A 25,443-nucleotide genomic window follows, 5' to 3' on the forward strand; every position below is an offset into this window, starting at 1 on the left:
AGAAGGTCTGTGGACCCCGTTTTCGTAGATGAGGAGAGGAAGTTGAGCCGGTTGGGTGACTTCCCCTGTAGCACCCCCGTCCGGCCCCCGCCCTCCGGGCAGCGTGACCGTTTCTCTATGACCATTTCAGGAGAAACTGAAAATGCAAGCTGTATGAGTCACAGCCGGCTGTTATAATAAAACACTCCCCGGTCTCTTTGTTTTACCGAATGATTTTCCCCCTTTACACTTCAGTGGAACATGAGCTGTCAGCCATAGGGGGCCAAAGGCCCTTTTCCATGAAATGTGGGGACTCTGGCTCCTTTCTGGGGTCACCACCCGCTGCAGAGAGAGGCGGACGGAGCAGCAGTGAGGAGCAAGCCTGCCTGGGTCTGAACCACGGCCGACCTCTAGCCATGGGACCAACCAGCAGGGGATAACATCGCCTCTCCATGCCTCAGTTTCCATATCTTCCCACAGCTTCTAGGGTGGGTGCGAGGGAGAGCTGTTACTGCCGGTGCAGTGCCCACAGCGTTACAGCTGAGCCGGGAACACAGCGCTCGTCAATGGGAGATCTATTTTGTCTTTTCCGTTGTGAAATGATCTGCAGTTGAAGTGTTTCCCTTTGTCGTTCATAAACGAGCCAGGTGTCCCACTGCTGAGGTCACCTGTGAGGTCATAAGGGTGGTGGCCATCGGCATCGCAGCCCTCACACGGGGTTTCCCCAGGATCTCTTGACTGGTTCCAGAGAGTTCTCTCGCGAAAGATCGGCGCCGCCTCTGCCGGGCAATGCCGACAGCCTCGCCGGCAGGGGTGTTTCCACCGCGCTTAATGGCTTTTGTGCTTCTTCCCATCTCCTGGCGGTTCTCGGGGGCGTTGACGACCCGGGCAGAGGCAGAAGGGACTCCCTCCCTCCGGGCCAGCCTGTTCCGAATGGCCCGTTTCACTGTGACCCTCTGACCCTTCCAGTCCCCGGTTGCTTTGGCGATGTCATCACCAAACTTTGGTGGAGACAGAACGGGGGGGTTTCGGGGGGGGCGGGGAAGGGGGGTGATCTTAGGGACCAGGGCAGACCTGGTGCTGGTCTCCCCACCCGGGCACCTCAGGGATATATGACTTTGATCTTGTGGAGGTCGAACTTCGCGGGCATGGTGGAGGCGGCTGGTGTCTGATGACCCCGGATTCGGGACGACCTGAGCCTCCACTGCGCGGAAAGCCGGAGGCAGGAGCTGTGCGTGCGATGTTAGCTCCGCTCTCTGAACTGGAGCCGCAGGGACCGTCCGCCGTGACCCTGCTCAGGTGACCCCTGTGCCTGCGTGGGGAGAGGACACTGCAGATGCAAACTCCTTCGTGCGGCTGCGTTTTCCCGATGCGGCGTGGCGGCCCGGGTTCTCGCTGGCCGTGGGCGAGCTCTGAGGGCGGTTGGGTGGGATTTGGTTTAGCAGATGGAGCTGAGTATACACTGAGTGGCCAGATTATGATGATTGCTGAACGCATAATAATCTGGCCACTCAGTGTATATCCTATAGAATAAAAGGCTAATATGCAAATTGTCCCCTCGACCAGGAGTTCGACCAGCAGGCAGGCCGGCCAACTGCCCATGTCCCCTCCCCCTGGCCAGGCTGACCAGATCCCACCCATGCACGAATTCATGCACCGGGCCTCTAATACACAGGTTGACTTGACAGTTTCCGGACACTGGCTCTCCTAAGAGTGATTCCCCTTCCTAGACATCCTCAGCTCCCCAGGCACGAAGTCTGGCCCTCCTACCAGCCACGCCTCGCCTCCCAAAGGCCACCTTCTCTCCAGAATCTGTCAGTTGCCTCTACCGACGAAGGAGGGGCCATGACACACGGACACGGGGACTTGAGGCCCCCTCTGTGGCCTCCTCTCCGGGGGGCAGAGAGAACAGCTGATTTCCCAGCCTATGGGGGACCCCCCCGCCCCTATCCAGACGGCTCCCCGTTTCCTCACCTAGATTTGCAATCACACCCTTCCTCCCTCACTGTGGACCCACAAGCCCCCCTCTGGGAGCCCCACCCGAGTTGCCCAGGATCCTGGCACCGCGTTCGGCTCTGTCTTAGGCTCCCCTGGCACCGCTAGGGAGTGGAAAAGCTGGTGTGTTTACAGTACGTGGGGCCAGAATCACATTAAAAATGAAGGAGCAAATAGGATGTTGTAAACAAATCTCCTTCCCAGTAAGGAGCCCTCCCCCCACCCCGAACCCCTCCCCCTTCAATCCCTCCAACTCGCACCACTTTCCTCCTGTGTTTGGATAAACCTCCATCCCGTGCACCCCCCTCCCAGGGAGGGCCGCCTGGCTCCCTGGGCTGTTTACTTGGCTGTGATCATTCCCCTTGTCTCGGAGCATCACACACACCTACTCGTCCAGAAAATAGGCTTCCTATCGGGACCGGGGAGCAGCAGGACCCCCCTCCCCTCTCCTTTCTCTCCTCCTTGCTCCCCGCCACCCCATGGCCCTCTGACCTCACCGTAGGGTGTAGGCACGGTGGGTGGGAAGCGGGGAGCAGAGGAGAGGGGGTTTCAAACCAATGCTGGAGCAGGTACAAAGGGGTCGTGGGTGGGTGACCACGTCCCTGCGAAGGCTCCCCGACAGGAACCCGCCCCCCCCCCCCCACCCGCCCCCGTGACTTTCTCTGTGAGCAGAAAGCCTGGGGCTCGGTTTCCTGACCCCAGCAGGTAGCTTATTGTAAAACAGTTCACCCAGAGGGGAGCAAATACCTCATCTCAGCATTTCATGTCTTTCCTTTTTGCTCTGAACCGGACATGGGAGCCAGGGGGTGGGAGGGGACGGCCATTTTCTCTGGTTCTGAAACGCATGTGACCAGGTGGGGGTGCGAACAAGGATCATTCTTGTTTGTGACTCCCCGGTGTTGTCAAGGACCCCTCGTGGCATGTTCTGAGCTGCACCGCCCCGTCCCTTGCACCCTCTGTTCTCCTCCTGCGCTGGAATGCAGAGGGGAGGTCACCCACGCTGACCGCCCTGAGCCTGGGTCACCCTCACTTGCTCTTTAAGTTCATTTCACTTTCTAAACCCCTCACCATTGCCCGGTTGGGCGCATCGGTATTCTCGGAGGTGCTGACTTCAGAGAAGCCGAGCGGAGCAGAGAGGCACTGACTCACGGGCCAGTCACGGCCTCCGGCCTCCGCTTGGCTCCAGATTCCTTACGCCTGAACTCAGTGGAGGCCCCGGAAGTGGGTTGGAGGTGGGGTGGGGGGCGGGGTCTGCTGCACCATGGCAACCTCCCCAGGACTCCCCCCCAACCCCCAGCCGGCAAACTAGGGCTGTCCCAGGGCCACCTGACCAGGGTTTGGCACCTGGGTCGTAAGTAGGTGACATGGTGAAGGGGGAAGCTAGGGATGTGGCCTTCTGGTGACCCTGGCTCCTGAGGCTGCAGGGGAGGGTTCTGGCTCCGGAGGGTGTGAGAAGCTCATTAACCACTCCTGGTTGATAGTAGAGTCACTTTTTAAAAACATTTTTATTGATTTCAGAGAGGAAGGGAGAGGGAGGGAGAGATGGGAACATCAATGATGAGAGAGAATCATTGATTGGCTTCGTCCTGCACGCCCCCCCCCCCCACTGGGGGTCGAGCCCACAACCCAGGCATGTGCCTTGACTGGGAATCAAACCGTGACTTCCTGGTTCATAGGTCAATGCTCAGCCACTGAGCCACGCCGGCCGGGCTGTTGGAGTGATTCTTGCTGTGCGGGTTAGAGAGTGAGGTGCACAGAACCATGGACTGTGCCTGGACCCCAACATGTGCCACTGGCTCTGGGCCCAGCGGGTGTGAGCTGTGGGTAGACTTTTCCAGAATCGAGGAGGAGGAATGTCTAAAGATCCACCCCAATCTGGAGCCCAGGCCCCTCAAAGAGCAACAGGAGACGCTAACTTAATGAAAATGCACATTTAACAATAGAACACGGTGGAGGGAGCCTGCGGTCCTTGTTCTCCGACCTCGGTTTGGGGAGCTCACCCCGGGGCTCAGGGGGGTCAGTGCAGCCACCAGCCTCCCTCAGCAAGTGCATGGTGGGCATGGACGGGAGTGGGTCTCTGGTCCCCACCTGAGTCGGATCCCCTAGTGCCGTGGTCAGCAAACTGCGGCTCGCGAGCCACATGCGGCTCTTTGGCCCCTTGTGTGTGGCTCTTCCACAAAATACCATGGCCTGGGCGAGTCTGTTTTGAAGAAGTGGCGTTAGAAGAAGTTTAAGTTTAAAAAATTTGGCTCTGGAAAGAAATTTCAATCGTTGTACTGTTGATATTTGGCTCTGTTGACTAATGAGTTTGCCGACCACTGCCCTAGTGCCTCCAAGGTTAAATGCCAGGAGAGGAGGCGAGGGGGTCCTCCGGGAGGGAGGACGGATCGGCCCTGGCAAAGTGCTGCGGAAGCAAAATCCATTGGCGGTAACTCCGTGCCTGCCGTCAGGGTCGGCACTCCCGGGTCAAGAATGCTTTGAATGAGAGGCGCTGGGGTGGACCCGCCGCCCGTGGGGATGCTGGGCCCTCCGGGGAGGGGAGACGTCATCGGCCCGGCCCGTTCTCGGTTCTGCTCTATTTACAACACTGTGTGTGTGTGTGTGTGTGTGTGTGTGTGTGTGTGTGTGTGTAAGCAGATTGCTGAGGGAAAGCTCGGCCAGCAGGGGACATGACTCTGCAGTGGCCTTTAGAATTGGGGGGTAGAGGGGAGAGGTAGAGAGAAAGGCAGGGACCAACCAGCCCAATAGCCTTCCCACCTTTTCCCATCGCTCACCTTTCCCTCCAACCCAGCAGCCCCGCTGTGGGCGGGCCTTGGGAGGGAGGTGCGAACATCTGGAACTCTCTTTTCAGCTGTGCCAGGCGAGATTCCAGCTCCCTGAGTCCATGGGACAGAGGGGCCCGGGGCGGTCAACACCCCCGCGGTGGAGAGGGTAGCTGAGCGGATTTTTGGTGCGCAGACCAGGCTGGCTGGGTGCAGGATGGCATGGGATGTGACTCCTTCTGGAACCAGGGGTGACCTGGACGAGCGGTGGTTTGTGATCCTCCCCATGGTGCCTGCCGGCAAAGACAGCATCTGAGGTGGTCGACGGTTTGCTAGTATGGTTTGGAGAGCCCTCCCCGACCAAAGATCCGGTCACTGCAGATCCGGTCACTGCACACTTTACAGGCCAAGGGAGCGGCGAGTGGCCAAGGGGTTTTGGAAAACCGTCTTCATGAACCCTTGTCCAGCCCCTTGCCCCGCCTTTAGCCTCCGTCCTTGCCGAAGGAACTTGGTGTCTGAGAAGTGACTTCCCCGGGTCCTATGTGTGTACGGCTCCCTCTGCGGCTCTCTGCCCACGGGATCCAGTTGGCATCTCCCAGGCCCCAGCTCTGCAGAATTCCTCCTTGAGATGGACCATCGCCCATCACCTTCCCAGCCAAGGCCACTTGGAGATCAAGGACAACGGCTTTGCCAGAGCTGTGGGGGCCGTGGGGCTCCGTACCTGCTTGTCACTCTTTTTTAAAATCTATTTTTATTGATTTCAGAGAGGAAGGAAGAGGGAGAGAGAGAAACATCCATGATGAGAGAGAATCATGGATCGGCAGCCTCCTGCACGCCCCACACTGGGGATGGAGCCTGCTACCCGGGCATGTGCCCTGACCAGGAATCGAACCGTGACCTCCTGGTTCCTAGGTCAACGCTCAACCACTGAGCCACGCCAGCCGGGCAACAGACGTCATTCTTAGGGCTTTCCTAACGGACAGGCTCCTGGTCCGCTGGTCTGGATGCCGGCGGGTGCTTCCTGTGGAGTCCTGGAGGCACAGCCACGGGGACCAGCAGACGTTCAAGGCGGGGATGCTCCATTCCTTTCCCGCGGCCTGCTGGCCGGCCCTTCCGAGGTGGCTCTCACTCTCAGCCAATGGCTCTCAGCCAGGGGGGTGACTGCCCCCCTACCCCACGCCAGGGGCCATTTGCAATGTCTGGAGACGTTTCTGGTTGTCACAGCAAGGGGGGAGGGTACGACTGGCAATCTAGGGATTCTGCTCAAAACCCTACACTGCACAGGCCAGGCCCCACTACCCAGTCTCACCCAGCCCCCAGTGTCCAGAGTGCCAGGATTGAGAAGCCATGTGTTAAACCTCTGCTGAGGGTGAAACCAAGCACTAACCCTAGTCCCCCCCCCGCCCCCCGCCCTTTCCCCATCACTTTATTTACCAAAGGGGGAAAAAAATCTGTTATTTTTTCCAAGTGCATTTCCCCCTGTATCTTATCAAGAACCACCAAGTTCAGCACACCCTTGATTAGTCACTTCCATTAACAGTGTTTATTTTGGGGTTTGTGTTTATTTTTGAAACGTGGTCCCCTCCCCCTGACCCCTGCCTCCTTATACACCACAGTGGTGCGCAGCCTGGCTTTCTAGTACAGTCTCGTCCACACTTTCCTAAACCCACAGTGGGGGGGGGGGGGTAGGGGGGGCGCGGCGGCTGAGCAACCTCTGCTCCCCACTTCCTCCGATGGGGGAGGTCTGAAAAGGACTTGAAGTTCTCTTAAAGCGGCGGTTGTGGTTTGCCCTTTATTTCTCAGATCCGCGTGGGAACCCTTTTCGTTAGGGACTCCAGGGACCAACCCACCAGGGCCAGAGCCGAGGCTGTCCACATCTTGGGAGACCTGGGACTGGGGTGGTTTTCTCCGCTGAGTCACAGGCCAGGAGAGTTTGGACTTGCGGGTCCCTCCTGTCCCTCCCCACCGCTCCCCTCTTCACTGCAGGCTAGTCTCGGGGCGATAGGTAAGTGTTGGTGAGCCATGGAGAACTCCAGCTCTTCCTCCCACTCACCCACCCATCCACCCTCCCACAAGGCACTCAGCACCCCCTCCCTAGCCAGAGGGGCTTAGGGCCAGCTGAGGAACCCAGACCTCAGAGGAAATCTCAAGTCTTCCTCTTTTTTTGTCTTTTTTTAATATATTTTAATTGATTTTTAAAGAGAGGAAGGGAGAGGGACAGAGAGTCCTGCAGGCCCCACACTGGGGATCAAGCCTGCAACCCCGGGCATGTGCCCCTACCAGGAATGGAACTGTGACCTCCTGGTTCCTAGGGCAACGCTCAACCACGGAGCCAGGCCAGCGGGGCAGGTCTTCCTCTTTGATTGGGCACCGCCCACCATGTCCCGCTCTTCTTCCCTGAATCCCAGCAGCCGCTACATCCCCAGGAGGCCACCTACAGAACCCCCTTAGCGCATGGAGCCCCTCATCATGCTGGGGGGTCTCCTTGCTAGTCTTGGACAGAAGCACCGGCCCCAGGATGCTGCCTGACACGCAGGCCACAGGAGGCCCCGCGTCCTCTCCCCTCCTCCCATACTCCTTCCTGGGACATTTATTTGAATACCACCGGGGAGTGGGTTACTGGTGGGGTGTTTATTTGTTTAAACATGGGTGGTTCCTCCAGCGGAGGGTGTCAGGTTTCAAGGTTGGAGGACCAATGCAAACAGAGAGTGGGTGGTCTGGAAGGAGAGGTGGCCAGGGACGGGAGTGAGAGACCCCATTCCCTCCCTCTGTCTGTAGGTGGGAATGCGGAAGGAAGCGTGACCTTGGTCATGACCCAGTTATCTCTTCTCTATCTGTAAGGCCCAGGGATCGGGATGTGTGTGTTCAGACGCCCAGACAGCCTGTTCCTAGACCGTTGAAAAGGGGATTTGGAAATCATTGGGCAATTATTTAGGGGCGATACTCTGATTAATTGATCCGGAGGACTTTGGTGACTCTCTGGGTGCCTTGGGGAGGAGCGGAGGGTGCAGGCTGGACTGGTTCTAAGGGCAGCCCTGCCCCAATAATTCTAGAAAATTCCTAAAAAGCTGGATGGCGAGTCTCTTTCCTGGAAGAGGTTGGGTTGCTGACCAGAAAGAATGGTCTTGCCTTGTATCCTAGGGCCAGCCTCCTTCCTGGGTTCAATTAGCCAGAAAAATATCTCGGATTGGTTTTTTGTGTCCCATAGGCCCTGATAGAGCTTGGAGTTTTGTGTTCGGCAGGTGGCTATCAGGTGCAGATGTAGGTGTAGGTACAGGTGTGGGTGTAGGTACAGGTGTGGGTGTAGGTACAGGTGTGGGTGTAGGTACAGGTGTGGGTGTAGGTGTAGGTATAGGTACAGGTGTGGGTGCAGGTGTAGGTATAGGTACAGGTGTGGGTGCAGGTACAGGTATGGGTGTAGGTACAGGTGTGGGTGCAGGTACATGTATGGGTGTAGGTACAGGTGTGGGTGTAGGTATAGGTGTGGGTGTAGGTGTAGGTACAGGTATGGGTGTAGGTACAGGTGTGGGTGTAGGTGTAGGTATAGGTACAGGTGTGGGTGTAGGTGTAGGTATAGGTACAGGTGTGGGTGCAGGTACAGGTATGGGTGTAGGTACAGGTGTAAGTGACATCGCTGCTCTCTGGTTGGTGGTATTCCCAAACTGGAAGCAATGGCCATGCAGCACGTTGTCCAAAGTTTCTCCCCTGCCGAAATGGCAAATCCACCGCAAGGGCCCCCATTAACCCCCACAGACGGAATGCTGGAAATCTAGCATGTTCTGCCAGGAAGTAGTTGCCGATGGACAGTACCAGGGAAGGCTTTGGAGACATGGCAGCATCCACTTCATAACATCGTCACATACAAGAGATGCTGTAGAGGTGGTAGGGAGTGGCCATTGGCTAATGTCCTGCCGAGGGAAAGAGAAGGTTCATGGAGCAAAGTAGCATGAGGTCAAACACAGAAATCATCTCCTAATCCCAAAGGTTACAGCCCCAGGCAGGCTGTGGCATCACTTCATAACATACCGGACGGAGAGGAATGCTTTTGGCCAAGTCCCAAGACTGTTCCCTCTGGTCGGAGAAAGAGACTGTCCCCAGATAGACAGTGCCTGAACTCCCAAGGTCAGATACAGGTTCACAGCTCAGCAAACCATGGAAGACCCTGCACATTAGTGGTGTGCATCCCGGGAATTTAGAGAGGGACACTCATGTCTGCATTTTTAGTCGTTTATTTATTTTTAAAATATATTTTTATTGATTTCAGAGAGAAAGGGAGAAGGGGAGAGAGATAGAAACATCAATGATGAAAGAGAATTATTGATCGGCTGCACACCCCACACTGGGGATCGAGCCTGCAACCTGGGCACGTGCCCTAACTGGGAATCGAACCGTGATCTCCTGGTTCACAGGTCGATGCTCAACCACTGAGCCACCCCGGCCGGGCTCATGTCTGCGTTTTACTTTGACATGTGCTTAAGAGATGAGATGGGTTGACACCTAAGCAAATGCGTAAATATGTGTTGGTGCAAACACAGTGGCATCTTGAGGATCTGAGACGCTAGGTCCGTGGTCGGCAAACTGCGGCTCGCGAGCCACATGCGGCTCTTGGGCCCCTTGAGTGTGGCTCTTCCACAAAATACCACGGCCTGGGCGAGTCTATTTTGAAGAAGTGGCGTTAGAAGAAGTTTAAGTTTAAAAAATTTGGCTCTGGAAAGAAATTTCAGTCGTTGTACTGTTGATATTTGGCTCTGTTGACTTATGAGTTTGCCGACCACTGCTCTAGGTGGTATGTGTGTATAGATACAACATTTCTATACATTTGAAATTTTTCAAATAAAATATTGGCACCAAGTCCCAATTCCTGGGCCACCCATGGTGATTTTGCTTCAGCGAGTTCGTGATGAGGTCTGGGAGTTTCTTAAAAGCTTTTCAGGGGGTGGTGATGATACGCCCAGCTGGGTTGGGTGTCTGTCGAATAGACTGGCAGCCCTTGGACTCGGATGTACACAGGAATCCCCTGGAGACTCTGTCAAAAGGCAGAGACGGACCCAGCGGGTCTGAGGTGGGGCCGAGAGTCTGTGTTCCTCACAAGCTCTCGGGCGATGCTGATGCTCCGGTGCCTGGACCACACCTTGAGCAGAAGGAAACAGGAGGCCTGTCACTCGTTCCCATCATGTGGTCCAGTGGGCAGTGGGTCTCAACTGGGACGTCACACTGGGGTCATCCGTGAGCTTTAAAATAAACAGATGCCCGGGAGGCAGGGAGTGGGTGGGTGGGGGGTGGTGTCACCCCAGAGATTCAGCTTTAATTGGTCTGGGGTGCAGCATGGGCAATGAGACCGAAAAACCCCTCAAAAAATCAAAACCTCAGTCAATTCTAAGGTACAACCACTGATGGACTGTCATGAAGGGACTGCGTGGGATTATTAAATTTTAGGAAATGAACTTTTTGCACCGAAAGAACCTGCAGAGACTCATCACCAGGGTGTGTTTGGGGTGTGTGGGTGGGGGGGTGCTTTTCTAACAAAGGCAGAAGGTCAACGCCACCCCCCGCCCCGCCCCATTCTCCCTAATGAGGATAAACAGCCAGCCATGGCTGAGCACCAGTCGCGTTTCCTTAGCTCATTTTATCATCATGGGGACCAGGTAAGGCAGGCGTGGCCATCCTGTTTTACAGATGGGGAAATGGAGCTGGGTGGAATCGAGCGACTGGCCCAAGGTGACACAGCTTAGCCCGGGATCTGAGCCAGGTGAGCCCAGCTTCCCGTCGTCCTCGTGTCTTCATGATCTATGCCACGGGGTTGGAAACCCGCCGCCTGTGGGCCCTGTCTGGCCGGCGTCCAGTTTCTATCAATCAAGTCTGATTGGAGCACGGCCTCCCACTCACTTACGTGCCATCTGTCTGCTTTCCCTGTGTCGTGGCAGGTTAAGCAGTCGCCACGGGACGCCCTGGCCTGCCAAGCCGACCTCGGATGGATTGGGGAGGCAGCCAGCCCAGAACCGGGGAGGATGAGCTCGAACTCACGGTCACTACGGCTTCCGCATCTGCTGTGACCTTTTTCCTCAATCCGTGGGCTGCGTCTCACTCGTGAGGGTTGCTTGCTTCCTCGGAACATATTTTATTTTGATGCCAGAATTTTGGATCTGTTTTCCTAAGAGCAGGAGGTCTCGATCCCAAAGCCAGGACCATCACCCAGCTCTCTGTGGACTTGCGGGGAGGGATCCAGCTGCCGGCCAGGCCACCTTCCGCTCCAACACCGTGGGAGGCCTGCGTGCAAAAGCTGCTCCTGCTGTTGGGATGTGTGTGTGTGTGGGGAGTGTCAGCAGCAAAGAGGCTTCCTCCCATCCCATCAGCCAGCTAGGGAGAAACCCTATCAAGAGGTCAGCAGGGAAGAGAGGGGGAGGAAATGCCAATCAATCCTTCAAAGCCCCACCCTCCTGCTGCTTCCAGCCAGTGAGCTGGGGCAGAGCACCCCTGACCCACCCTCAGGGGCTGAGGGCAGGGCTAGCAGGGGAAGTGCATTTGGTAATGATTCTCGATTTCCTGTTTGGTTTCTGTCCAGGGGCCTTTGGGATATGCTAACTCCTATGATATGTGTACACATCAGCAGCCCTCCGGTTCTCCCAGTGTGCACGTGTGCATGTGTGCGTGTGCACGTGTGTGCATGTGTATGTGTGCATGTGTGTGTGTGTGTGTCTTCCCCCTTTGCTACTTTTCCTCTTTTGGGGCTTGTTTGCATTTTCTGTTGTGGTTAAAGGGTGGGAGGCAGAGCTGTGCGGCAAGTTCTCAGCCTCCTTGGGGAGAATTTATGGAAAAGGAGAGGCGAGAGGTAGGGAGGGGCCGGGATCCCTTGCCTGCATCCTGGGGCTTTGGCCTGGGAGCCATATAGAGTCTGTTCCGGTTGGACAAACAGCCGGTGACGCTGTAAAGGATGTGTTTAGGCAAACAAACATTTATTTAGTGCTTGCTGTGTACATGAGATACAGAGGCACACAAAAAAGCCCAGTCTTGTCCTCTAAGAGGAGAGAGAGAGAGATATATCAAAGTAGCTTGATAAATTGCAAGGACAGAAATAGGCAGTGATTGGGATGGGCAAGGGGGCCATCAGGAATCATTTAGCTCAGGGGTCCTCAAACTTTTTAAACAGGAGGACCCACATGTGGCCCGCGGGCCGTAGTTTGAGGATGCCTGCTTTAGCTCAGCGTTCTCTCCCAAGCAGGACCGAGGCTCAGTCTCCTCGCCGAGGGCCAGGGCCCCTAACCAATAGCCATCCGGAATAATAACACCAGGCAGCCCGGCTAAGCCCTCAGCACTGTCGGGGTTACACGGCAGGTGGGCCACCCTAGGCAGCCTCCCTGGGACACCACCCTTAGCCTGGGGTGGCATTGAGGGGCGGGGGGAGACAAGGGAGAGAGGGGCTGGCACCCCAGGGCGACTTTAACCTCAGGGAGACGGGGGCTCCAGGGAGGAGGTGCAGGAGGTGATGTGCTTCCTCCTCACTAAATAACCACTTCACCCCTCCCCGGGGAGAAGGAGAGCTCCCCCTTTCAGCACCTTCCAACCCCCACCTCCCTGCTGTGCCCGGCCCCACCGTCACCTCACCTGGAGGGAGACAGGCTGTGTGTGCAGCGGGGCCTGTTTCTTCCCAGGCAGACCGGAGCGAGTGCTGCTCACAGCACAGACTGTGTCTGACGCCACAGGGCTCAGAGGTTCAGGTGGAGGGGAAGGGAGGGGGCCTAGACACAGGGTCTCCCCTGCTACCCCCTCCTGCCCCCCATCCCTTTGAACAACTTGCTTTGCTGATAGTGTGCTCAGGGCCGGGCTTGGCCGAGGTGGAGCTGGGGGAGCCCAGGACCTAGGACTGTAACTGGGGTCCCCTTGCTTCAGAACACCCCTCACAAGGCCCAGCTGCCTGCCTTACTCAGCCAGGCCTCTGGGTTTATCAGCCAGGGGTGGGGTGGGCAGAGGACTGGACCCCTTTGCCATCTCCTCCCACCCCTCTCTCCCAGCCTCACCCATTGTTCCAAGAGCTGAGCGGTAGAAACTCCTGGGCGAGAGGATGGGATGTTGGTGCTTCGATCTGTGTGGGAACTCCGCACCTGATGCTTTTTCAGAGCTGGTCAAACCTGGGCCGCCCCGAGCTCCCTGCCCCGAGGGGAGGGCAGGAAAATAAACAGAGGCCGCTGTGATGACAAGCACACGCTCGGCACCCCCACCCGGGAGCTTCTGACCCCCGCCTGTCCTGGCAGCCCTTCCAGACAGATGGCTGGTCGGGGGCTCCCGGCAAAGGCACCATGAGCCACGGACAGGTGTGCCCGGCCTTCCGCCAGAGACAGTGCGGGGAAGCTGCTGTGAGAGAATCTTCCAGAAGTGCTGGGGTTCCCTTCCCCCCACCCCGAAATGGAAGGATTGCAGAAGTCAGTGGATTTCTGGGTGTTTCTAATCCCTCGGCTTAGTGCCTCTGAGTTTTCCATCCAAAGTCCCATCTGCTGGCCAACCCTGCAGAGAGGAAGGCTACATTTGATCATCTTGCCAGGTGAAGAGTCTTTTTAAAATGTGAGCGCCTCCTGATTTGTCTGTTTGGAAGATTTACATACATACCAGAGGCCTGGTGCACGAAATTCGTGCACTGGGGGGACGAGTGTCCCTCAGCCCAGCCTGCACCCTCTCCAATCTGGGACCCCTCGGGGGATGTCCGACTGCCGGTTTAGGCCCGATCCCTGGCTCCCAGCCGCTCACCTGCCTGCCAGCCTGATCACCCCCTAACCACTCCCCAACTGCCCTCCCCTGCTGGCCCGGTCACCCCTAACTGCCCTCCCCTGCCGGCCCCGTTGCCCCTAACTACCCTCCCCTGCTGGCCCGGTCGCCCCTAACTGCCCTCCCCTGCCGGCCTGGTCGCCCCCAACTACCCTCCCCTGCTGGCCACCTTGTGGCAGCCATCTTTGACCACATGAGGGTGGCCATCTTGTGCGAGGGCATGAGGATCAATTTGCATATTACCTCTTTATTATATAGGATATGTATATGTGTGTGTGTGTGCTTTTTGTGCACATATGCATGACGTGTAAAGAATTTACAGAGGACTGAAGCCCCTACATATAATAATAGCTGGTTCCCCCGACACCGTTGTGCTTGGGAGAGGGACCAACTTGTCCCAGTTTGCTGGGGACTGTCCCAATTTTCAAACTGAAGGTCACCTGCATCCTTCAGGCTCCCTAGGACTGGAGCAAATTGGCTGAGCTCTAGCCAGTGTGGCTCAGTTGGTTGGAGCATCGTTCTGTGTACCAAAGGGTGGCAGGTTCAATTCCAGGTCAGGGCACATGCCTGGGTTGTGGGTTTGACAGGGTGTGTGTGGGAAGCAACCGGTCGATGTTTTTCTCTCACATCAATGTTTCTCATTCTCTCTCTCTCTCTCTCTCTCATTAATTTAAAAAATTAGGAAGGCTGATGACCAGAGAGCAGACGTTTGAGGTCCATTATCTCAAGTCCTCATGACGCCACTGCCAGCTGGTGTTTTTAGAGAAGGAAGGGAGGTGGAGATGTTGAGTGTGTGGCCCAAGGTCCCACCCAAGTCAGTGGTGAGGCCGGGATGGCACCTAGGACTTCCTCTAAGGCCACATGTGCATATACAGGCACCTCTCAGATCTCACACATACAAACAGGCAAAGCTCTGTAGGGACCCTCGTCCTCCGCTGGTGCCAGGGGGTGTCCCAGGCACAGATCTGCATCCTGCTCATGGCCATGGCCCACTTCCCAAACCTGTCCACTCCTGGTCACTCCGGTGTCCCGCCACACACACCTGGGCTTCCTGTCCCTGTTCCCCAGGCCTGTCCCAGGCTGCCACATATAAACTCTTTAACTGGTGAGGCCCGAGGTCCTGCGTTTCCAGCCAGCTCCTGGGCCACGCCTATGCCACCCGGCCACGGGCCACTCCCTCAAAGCCACCTAGGGAAAGGGATGGTTGGGTGTCACTGGGTCTCCTGGTCGCCGCGTGGAGCCGTTAGGAAACGGGTCCAGACCATTCTGCCCAGGAGGCCGTGGGAGCAGGGGTCCTCCTGGGAGTGTGCTGGGGGGCGGGAGCGGGCGGGAGAGGCCAATGGGGGAAAAAGGAGACATATGTAATACTTTCAACAATAAAGAATTTAATTTAAAAAATAAAGAAGAAAAGAAAAATGGCAGTGGCCCGGGGTGTGGACTTCGTATAGGACAGTGGTCCCCGGGCTGAGCGGTAATTACAGGGAACAGGGGAGCCAGCAGGGACCAGCCTCGGGGCCATTTCCCGGGCTGCTGTGTCCCATTTTGAGGGAAAAAGTGTAGATACCCGTGCAGCAGGGGATGGTTCCCCAGCACCCCCTGCCCCAGCCCCATAGGCCCCCATCCCGTTCCCATTGAAATAATCACAGGGTAGGCCCAGGCCGGGCTGGGTTGCCACAGCAACCGCTCTAATTTCTTTTAATCCCAGTGTTCCTTCCTAAAGGGACCTCCCCAGCCCCCACGCCCCCCTGCAACGTGTTTTAATTGTAATAACTTCTGGGTTTGGGGGAGGTAATGACCATGTGTGTGGGGAGCCGGTGTTGGCCCGGCTCCATCGCCCGAGTTGCCCGCCCAGCTGCGCCAGGCAGCCCTCCGCCTCCCAGCAGGAGCCCTGGAGGAGCCCAGGGCGGGCGTGGGCAGGGGCTGCCGAGGGGGTTCGGCGGCCTCGCACTAATGAACACAAGCCGGGGAGCGGGGCCCTGCGGGGTGGGTGTCCCGAGGACATTTATGGCCACCACCCCTCAGCCCCGTGGGCACGCTCTCCCCCACCTCGGTGCCCACCGTGAAGCGAACCAGGGACCAGGACTCTGCTGCTTCCAGGATGGGACCCTGAACGTGTGTTCCGATTGCCGGGATCTTGTTATGACGGCGTCCCCCAGGCCTGTCCCAGGCTGCTGCATATAAGCTCTTTAACTGGTGAGGCCCGAGGTCCTGCGTTTCCAGCCAGCTCCTGGGCCACGCCTGTGCCACCCGGCCACGGGCCACTCCCTCAGTGGCAAGCACCTAGGGCATCCCAGTCCAGCAGAACTGTCTGCGGAGGTGGCAGTGCCCCGTGTTTGCACAGAATAACACATTCACCAGCCCCATCCCTGCGAGGCTGTTGAGCAGCTGACGTGTGCCACCAAGGAAGGGAATTCCACATCTTACTATGTTCATTCCTTTAAGTGTCAGTAGCCATGGGGTATTGAGAGCACAGCTGCCCAATGGTCAGCGCAGGCCCAGGCTTGGCTGGCACCCCCCGCCCCCCAAGCACGGGCGCCGGTCCCCATGCGCCCGAATCTGCTCCCTAGCCCCTTCCCTCCCGTCCACCATGTGCTGCAGAGGCCCAGCCCCTCTGTCTCCTCCACACAGCACTTCTCTCTGACGTCTGTCTGTCCTGCTCGAAATGGGCCACGGAGATGCGGGCCTAGGAAACAAGACCCGTCGGGTCCGCGCAGGCCCAGCGTTTCTGGGGAGCCCGTTACATGGGAAGCAGCGCCGAGGTGCCTGGCGCCGCCGTGAGGGGCTGTCGCATGCGGTCTTAGAACGGCCCTTTCACTCCCGATGACACTGAAAGACAGTTTTCTGGGGACGCAGGCATGATGCGAAGCGCCGGGTCCTCCCTTGCGTCCCCCGGAGCCTCCGGGGCCGGGCCTTCCCGTTCTCGCGCGCTGACATATTAGCTCTTTAGCTGGGAGTCCAACAGCAAAATATTTCTGAAATTGTGTGTGTGTGTGTGTGTGTGTGTGTGTGTGTGTGTGTGTGTGTGTGTTTTCTTCTAATTTAATGTGCCAGACAAGCCTCCCTGTAATTAAAACCAGAAACAAGGGCCAGACTTAGGCAGAGATTTGAAGGCTGTAAAATTCTAGCGCAGGTTTATGTAAAGCAATTAAAAAGGGAGTTAAAAATTGTTAAAAAATTAAACACTAATTACTTTTTCTCCCCCCCTCTCGTTTCTGCTGAGCTGTTTTGGCCGCGGAGCTCGCAGAAAGATATAAAAAAAACGGAGAAAGTTTTGCCTCGCTGCTGTAAATTGCATCCAACAAATGCGCCTTTGCAGTTTGCAGCCGAACCCATCTGCTGTCAATTAGCCGAAATCATGCCTTTTCAATTAAAGGGGCTTAGGGAAGTCTGGTAGCGCACGGGGTGTGTGTGCGCGGGTGGGGAGGGGGCCCGTGGGGCGGCTGTGGGGGGCGGGAGGGAGGTGAAGTCGGATTTCAGGCTGCGAGGTGGAAATATCTTTTAAAAGGTGTGATCCTGTTTTAGCGTTTTCCATATAAAATGGGGCATTATTTGCGGTGCTGTGGGGAGCAGTGAAGGGTGGAAACAAAGTTGAGGAGGTGAGCCTTGAGGATTGGGAGCAAATGAATGCTTGGGCGCCCCGGCTCCAGGGCGAAGCTGGGTGTTCCGCCTGGAGGGTGCGGGGTGGAGGGGACGCCGAGACCACTGTGTCATGGACATCTACGGAGCAGGAAAGAGGCTGCGACGTGGGGCCCTCGGGGATACAGACAGACTTCCTTGGAGGGACAGTGGGTGAAACATTGGAACCGGGTGACCCGCAGAGACACGTTCTGCCTGAGGCCAGCCAGGAAGGGGGGGAGGGGAGAGAATTGCTAGTATTGTCTTCCAAGCAAAATGGACTTTTGCCCGGCCGGTGTGGCTCAGCGGTTGAGCATTGACCTCTGAACCAAGAGGTCATGGTTCGATTCCCCATCAGGGCACATGACTGGGGTACGGGCTTGATCCCCCAGTGTGGGGCATGCAGGAGGCAGCCGATCAATGATTCTCTCTCGTCATTGATGTTTCTTTCTCTCTCTCCCTCTCCCTTCCTCCCTGAAATCAATGAAAATATATTTTAAAAATAATAAATAAATAAATAAATAAAATGGACTTTCAACATCCTCAGATGGTCTGGACGTGGTGGGCGTGGTCTGGGGCAGAAGGGAAAGAGGACCCGTCTCTAGAGAACTGATGGAGGGATCTGTGTTTGATCCGGAGTTCCTTTTAAGAGCTACCCTGGCCGCGTGAACACTGGGCCCTGGGTCCCGTGGGGGGCGGGGAAAGTCAAGTTGAGTTGTGGCTCCCCCGAGGCCGGAGCCCTGGAGCTGAGGAGTGGCCAAACGGGAGCCTGGGGGTGTCTTTGCCTGTGGGGCCCCCTCTGCGCGTTCCCGCGCCCACCCCTGGCTTCCCAGCCTGCGCTGACTCCCACACTTCTGAGCTCCTGGCTCCGCCCCAGGCTCATCAGGTGGGGTGGCACGGGAGACTAGGCGATGTTCAGGGTGGTCGTGTGGGTGCTCGTGTCCGAGTCCATGTGGCCTCCTCGCCCTCGAAGAAGAAAAACAAGTTTGCCTGAACCCCGATTGAGGAATGTGCATCCTCTCCTCCTGCCCCATCCGCAGCGGGCGGGGGAGAGATGAAGTGTGTGGTCCGCTGATGACTGTTTATTTTCAGTCACCCAGCCCTCCTCCCGCCTGTCTCAGCGCCCTCGGCGGGGCTGCCCGAGCCATCGGCAACCTGCCGGAAAACCTGCTCCTGCTCGGGGCTTAGAGCAGGGCCTGGGTGAAGGAGGGTCAGGTGGCAGGAGCTAGGTCTTTGAGATTCCGGTCGATATCGATACTAACAATAATAATAGCTGAAATGTACCAATCACTTAGAGCGATGAAGCCCTGGCCCCAACGTGTCACACAGAACCCTTTATTTCACCCTCACAGCCAAGGCCTGACGCTGGACCATCCTCAGCCCGGTGTTGCACAGGAGGAAACAAAGCCACAGAGACGCTAAGCTAGTTGCCCAAAGTCACACAGCTCGTCAGTGCAGAGCCGGGATTCGAACTCAGGCAGCGGGGTCTCCCCCTGCCCTGCGCACTGCCTCTTCGGGGAGGTGGCTTCTGAGAACCCCCATGCTGTGTGCTGCTGTGCTCCTGGGTCGGGGTGCAGAGGGGGGTGTTGGTGGCTGGAGGCCACCCTGGCATCTCTGTGCAGAAGGTCGTGGGTATGAATGATGGAGCATCTGGAGTAGAACCCTAGCCGTGCCACCTGTGCAGCCACCACAGTGTCCTTACTGTCTCGGTCCATCTTTGGAACAGGTAGAGCCCCCCTCCCCCGACGCCTCGCCCTTGAAGAGTGACATTTCCCGTGTGCCCAGCACGGAGGAGACACTCCACCAGCCTTGGGCTCTTTGCCTTCCTGCCCAGTGGCCGGCTGCCCGGGGCCTGACCTGGTTTCTTCCTGGCCCCCGGCCGGGGCGTGTCTGCAGGATACAGTTGCAGGTCTCTGTCCAAGTGATTCACTCTCAGCACGACCCGGGTGGGACGCCGTCCGCAGAGCAGGCGACAGCCCTGCGGGCAGGGCCAGGGTACGCGTCCAGGCACTCCCCCACGCTGAGCCGTCTCCTCCCCAGGAAAGGCCACCTCCGGACCCGAGGGGCCCTGCCCTGCGTGGCAGCTGGAAGGAAAGATTGATGCCAACTCAGCTCCTGTTCCCGGTCCACGGCTCCCTCCGGCTGCCTGGCGCCCCGTGGGTCGGGCAGAGAGGAACGGGCCCCGGCCTTGCCGCAGCCCAGCAGGCCCGGCCATGCAAGCCCCCCTCGTCTGAGCCCCGTAATCCGATGGCTGAGGGCCGTGATCCGTGACTGGGGCTGCCCGGAGCCTCCCTGAGCCAGGCACCGGCGTTCCCAGCCACCTCGGAGGGCGGGCGGAGAGGGTGCCGCCTGGCTCCATGCAGCTGGCAGGGTGTGGGGGATGGAGCCAGGGGCCGGAAGCTTCCATTGGATGCACAAGGGTGCCCGGTGCCCTGCAGGGTCCTCTCTGGGTCACAGGAGGAGGGGTGTGAGCTGACGGAGCAGGAGTGGCCAGTGGACACAGGCAGGACGCCTGGGGAGCCCACGGTGGAGGTGCTGCTTCCATTGGGTCAAGTCTCTCACCATCGCCATCCTCCCACGCACCCCGAGCGTGGCGCATGGCATTCCCCAGGGGTCAGGGGAGAGGTGCAAAAAGGACGGCATTGCTGAGCCCTGACCCAGCTCCTTCCCCCCACCCCACCCCCCCACCCCCGCTCCCTGCCTTCCCCACTCCTCTGCCCTTAGGACAATTTGATAAGCTTTTCTAAGCAAGAGAGTTGGGGTGCAATGGAAGAGGTACTTTTATTCAGGCGGCTATATAGGAGAGCAGGGGGGCTGACCTCAGCACTGTCCCTGGGCTGGGTGACCTCAGGCAGGTTACTCAGCCTCTCTGTGCCTCAGTTTCTTCACCTGTCACTGAGGACAAGTCACCCTTTGCGGTATGGCTCAGATGATCTGAAATAACGTGTGTAAAAGCCCCGTTCAGGGCTCGGCATGTGTAACAAGCAAAGAGTCAATGGCTCCCTGCCTTTCCTCCTGCCCCCGAGTAATTCTGTGTGTGAACCCACCCCGGGTGGTTATCACGGCCCCTCCTCTGTCAGACCCCTTTCCTCGGGACCCCCCCTGACGCCCAGGGGCCCGGCTGCGTCTGCCTCAGGGCGTCGGAAGGAGCCAGCCGGCTGGGCCAAAACGCTCCCCAGCCTGCAGTTAGTCACAGGATGGAGCTGAAATGCAACTCGGGGCTGCTGGTTTCACGCTGCCGGCGGCCGGCTGGGCGGCGGCCTCCTCCCTGTGTGCAGACAGCGGGCCCAGCTGAGCTCCAGCGCGATGGTGGAGAGGAGCCCGGCGTCTGGAATAACACGCCGCTGGCCTTGAGTCTGTGCGTGTCTCATCCTCCGGGAAGGCAGCCAGGCCGCATCGGCATCTCGCCGTCGGGGGGCCTGGAGAGCTGCCCCTTGGTGGCTTATCTGCCGGTCCCCATCCCCCCGACCCCTGACGGCCACTCTGTCCCGAGTAGCCCACTTCTGGGCTTCACCTGCCTTCATGGAAGAACATTCCCAGCTGCCTCAGCTTCCTGGTTCTCGGGGAATTCCGACACCAACCAGGGAGAGGAGATGGTCCAGCTACCATCGTTGGGGGGGCGGGGTAGGGGGGAAGAGGGGAAGGAGGTCCCTGGAGATTCTTGTATTAGTCCCGGGAGATGGTACCTGCTGGCATGAACTTGGGTAAGAGTTTCTGTCTGGTGGGGCTGGCCCAGATGGACCCAACAGAACTCCAGTTGGAATCTGATCAGGTTTTATGCTTCCATTCCAACATGCCTCCTCCAGGGAGCCCTCCGGAGTTACATGTGTGCAACACATGTTTTCCTGTTTCTCCCATCGTATGAATCGGTTTGAATCGCAATTGTTTCCTTGTCCATCTTGCCCACTCGGCGCTGAGCTCCTTGAAGGTACCGACTGTCCCAGCGCCTGACGCAGGCCTTGGCTCGGGGGAGGGCTCCCGAGATGCCGTGGAGTGGATGCATGGGAGGGGTCAGGGGGGAGGTGCACACCACAAGGGTTTCAGAGATGTCCTCGGGGAGCTCACCCCCCAGGAGGCCGAGGCCTGTGTTGGTGAGTGTCAGTGTCTGGGTGACTCACCTGTGACGGGCGGCACGAGGTGAGCAGACACGGTGCTGGCTGATCCCACCTGGGAAGCCGACCTAGGGCCAGAAGCCACGGTGCCCAGTTTCAAAAGTGTGGCGCATGGGGCTTGGTCCAGCCAGCCAGCCAGCTGCTGTGCCCACAAGCTCGGGACAGCAGGCCCACTGTGGGTGGCAGGAGCGATGGGCCCTGGGTGTGGCCGCACCTTCCCCACCGTGACTCAGGCTCCTGGTCTCCTCCAAAGGGCAAAAATGAGCAGCACAGCTCAGGTTCCAGGCTGCGATGCACAAACACTGTTTGGAGTGAGAGCCCGGGTAACGTGAGGCCCCTGCCAGCAGGCCTGTGTCTCGGGTTTTTTGTATCCCGAAGTGGAGGAGTTGAGCTGGTAACGCTTGTGGGAGGCTCAGACCGCGTGTGGGAGAGCCATTGGCAGGAGTCAAAAAAAAAAAGGGCTATCCATAGAGGTCTGGGCTAGTGAAGGCTTTGCCGCTGCATCGCTGGGTGGCTTTGGGGAAGTCCCTCAACACCTCTGAGCCTCCTCTCTTTATTGCAATTAAAGTGTTCTGCCTCACGAGCTTCCAGAATGGGCATGAGGCCATGGCCAGTGTGCTCAATGGTTAGAGCGTCAGCCCACGCACCAAAGGGTCATGGGCTCGATTCCTGGTCAAGGGCACGTACCTGGGTTGCAGGTCCCATCCCCGGCCCTGGCACATTGGCGAGGCAACCAATCGATGTGTCTCTCTCACATCGATGTTTCTCGCTCTCTCCCTCTCCCTCCCACTCTCTCTAAAAATCCATGGGAAAAAAAATCCTCAGGTGAGGATTAACAACAGCAACAAAAACACCCCAAACGGAATGGGCTTGATGGTATGTCACACGATGTATGTTCGAAAGTATCTTCCAGAAAATACTCTAAAAATATCAAGCGCTATTGGTATTTGTTTCAGATGGTGGTTCGCAGGGCTCAGGTGAGCTCAGCCCTGACCCCACCCACACTCCCCAACCTCCTCCTCTAGCTGGGTTCCCTGGAACTCTCTCTAAATCCAGAAGTTGGTTCTGCCGGTTCGTTTTGGCTCCTGATGGAGGCAAAGGCCTCAGGAGAGGCAGAGAGCCTCCTGGCAGCCGGGCCGTGCCATGCCCAGGACGCCCGGTCAGGACACCGCCCCGGGGAAACAGGGACATCGTGTGCGGTTTTCCTGCAGTCAGTCGGTGGGGCTTGGAGTTTGGCAGAGTTGCCGTGCCATCGGCTCTCCCAGCTCCTCCTGGAAAAAGCCGGGTCTGTGCCCCGAGGGGAGAAATGACCCCCATGCTCTGGGCCAGGAACCATGACGGAGCCCCTTTCTGAGGCTGTTCTGCCTGAACCCCGTCATCGTGAAATACCGCGTGCACTCGTCAGCCAACAATCCGACGTCCCCCGGGGCACTCCGACGTAGCCCAAAGCCTTCATGTTACCGTCAACTATTTATAAAGAAATAGCATTCTATACAGTCAACGTGGGTGTACCCTCTAAGCCAGGGTATAGAAGAAGTTGATGAGTAAATGAATGTAAAATTACAAAGCACAACAGGCTTATGTTTCCTCTTAGGGACCGAGAAATAGGGACTTGGATGCACAAGGCAGTGAAGCGGAGGAATTAGAAGGCAAGGCCCTCAAATCCATGGCCCCTAAGCTTTCTTATTTTTGGAGGTCCCACCCTCGATGTTATCAAAAGTGTTACAATGCACACACACCCTACATTAAGTATAATTTCACGGGGGGGGGGGGGGAGAGAATAACGTTTTATAACTTTGAGATCTGAGGGAAAAGAGATTTATTCTTGCGATATAAACTCTATGACTTTCCTTAATAACTGTTTGGGAATTCACTTACATTACCATTGGCCAGTTACCAATGCGATTTTGTAGATATTTAAATAACATTCGGTAAAAATAGGATTTGTAGCTCTTTCTGTTTGGGGGCCAGTACTTTTTTTTTTTTTTTTCTTTAAGGTTCCAGTGTTTTCCTGGGCCCGTGAAAAGCTCGAAGCTCCAGCCCTTGTGCTGTGTAGCCTTCAGAAAGAGACGCCTGCCCGAGGCACAGGCCTGAGTTTGATTCCTGGCTTTGGAGAAAGCTGAGCGTCACTCCGTGTGGGACTCTCGAAGCCTCACTGTTCCCATCGGTACATGGGACCCACTCGCTCTCCCTGTTCCAGATAGTTGTTGGGACAATGAATTGAGGTAACACAGGAGCACACAGAGCCAGACTCCTACCTAGAAAGCTACCTGCTTGAACACGCTAAGCGCGGAAAGCCGTGTACACGAAAGACACATGATTCTAGAGTTTGAAGAAAACACACAATTGGGATGATTTTCTCTTCTTCTCTGGAAAGATCCTGAAAAAACACACACACACACACACACACACACACACACACACACACACACACACACACACACAGGTAATTATCAGGGATTTCCCTAGAACTCAGAATAATTTCACCATGCCTTAGGTTTACCCATAAATTTCCTATGAGAAAAAAAGGTTAGCCCAGGGAACTAATGATAGAAACGATATTTGATGGAGATGGGGGAGGTTTGGGGTTTCCTTGAGGGAACACGCTTTTCAGGCCCTTAGAGACATGGACTGGGGAACAATTAGTGTGTGAGTTAGGGAGGACTCTTATCGGGCCCCGAAGAACCTCATCTTGGCCCCGCCCTCTCCGCAGAGCTGCCCTGCAGTTGGGAACAGCGCCAGCCCCCGTCCGTCTCCGGCAGCTTTCTGTGGCTGAGGGTTTTCACTGATTCAGACCAGCCTTCCTCCTGAGTTTGACCTTGGGAGCTGTGTGGAGGTGGACCTTGATGGGTGGTGTCCTGGGAGGCCCCCGGGAGGCCTTCTCCAAGCACATGATGAACACTCGTGACCATGAGTCACACCTGAGTGACTCCAGGTGGCTTACCCAGCATGCTGTCTGGCAGCCGTCGCTCTTGTCTTTCTGAATGGAAGGGCAAAGCAGTGGACTGATGGGGAAGCTTCAAGCGGGAAAGTCTGTGGGCATTTCATCAGAGGAGGTCCCAACAGCCACGTGGTGCCACTCCGGGCAGTGGGTTCTGCTTCGGGACCACGTGGCTTGGTGTTCTCTTGGTGGACCATGTGCCCATGACATTCCTGTAGGAAGCCCTGGGATCCAGGACACCTAAATTCAGGCTTGGATTCTGTTAGTCATAAGCTGTGTGGCTCCAGATACGTCGCCGTGACCACGGAATAGTTAGGGATTATAGCATATTGAATTCAATAAGGATGATATATTGGGGGAAATTAGATGCTTTCAAAGAGCACGCTCTACATGAATGAGGTTTTGTTGGACTTTGTTGTCTGGTTAAACGAGTAAATGTGAGCTGGGGAACCGTCTTGTTCGGCAGATTCCCAGAGGGTTTAGACGGCAAACCCAAAGTATCCATCAAAGGCTCACTGCAAGCCGCCGTGGCGCTCCAGGCCCCCCCATCCTCCTCTGGACTTTTATCAGTGACCTGACTAGAGATCAAGGAAGTCTAAAGATGATGCTAGGCTGGGAGCGAAGCGGGGAGGACGGGTGCAAACATGAGGATCCCCGAGCGTCTCCATAGACCCAAGAGCTCAGCCAAACCCAACACGATGGAAGACGTTCAACTGTGGCTGTTCAATTTCATGTGGTTTCAGACTCAGAAGCACAAGAACCAGATTAGAGAACCCTCCGCTGGCAGCAGTTCACATGAAAGAGATCTGGGGGTTTCAGTGGACCACAAGCCTAATTGGATCCAACCGTGTGACCGTTGCTAAAAACGCTACAATCCTTGTAGGCCGCCTTCATAGACATATGGTATCCAGATCCGGGGAGGTGATGCTGCAGGATCCTCTGGCCCGAGCATCCAGCGGAGCCTGTGGAATCCTGGGCATCACATTTGAAGAGGAAAAGATGGACCACTGGGGGCATGCCATGGGGACATGGTTGAAGATGTTGAAGTGGAATAACTGGGACAGCAGAGACCCGCTCGGCGCTCCCCATCTCCTCATCGCTTCCTCGGCTCCCGGAAGCCGACACCGGCCAGGCTCTCTTGTAGGTGGCCTCCCACTAGCTTCTGAGGCTGGAATATGGGTGGCGCTGGCCCACGTTATTTAGTGCCCTGTGAAATGTCCTCCTGGCTCCTTTCCTCCACTGGTCCTGAGCCTGGCAGAGTCTGACCTGAGCTTTAAAGGTC

At 56.9% G+C, this 25,443-nt stretch overlaps 1 protein-coding gene across 7 annotated transcripts in view; it reads left to right on the top strand.

Moving 5' to 3' along the window:
• Nucleotides 1-25,443, top strand: part of LOC307115241 (uncharacterized protein) — a 310,667-nt gene that overhangs the window by 119,269 nt on the left and 165,955 nt on the right. The gene's annotated exons all lie outside the window — the stretch shown is intronic.

Source organism: Cnephaeus nilssonii, assembly GCF_951640355.1.
Source record: "Cnephaeus nilssonii genome assembly, chromosome: 19".
NCBI classification, from domain to species: domain Eukaryota; kingdom Metazoa; phylum Chordata; class Mammalia; order Chiroptera; family Vespertilionidae; genus Cnephaeus; species Cnephaeus nilssonii.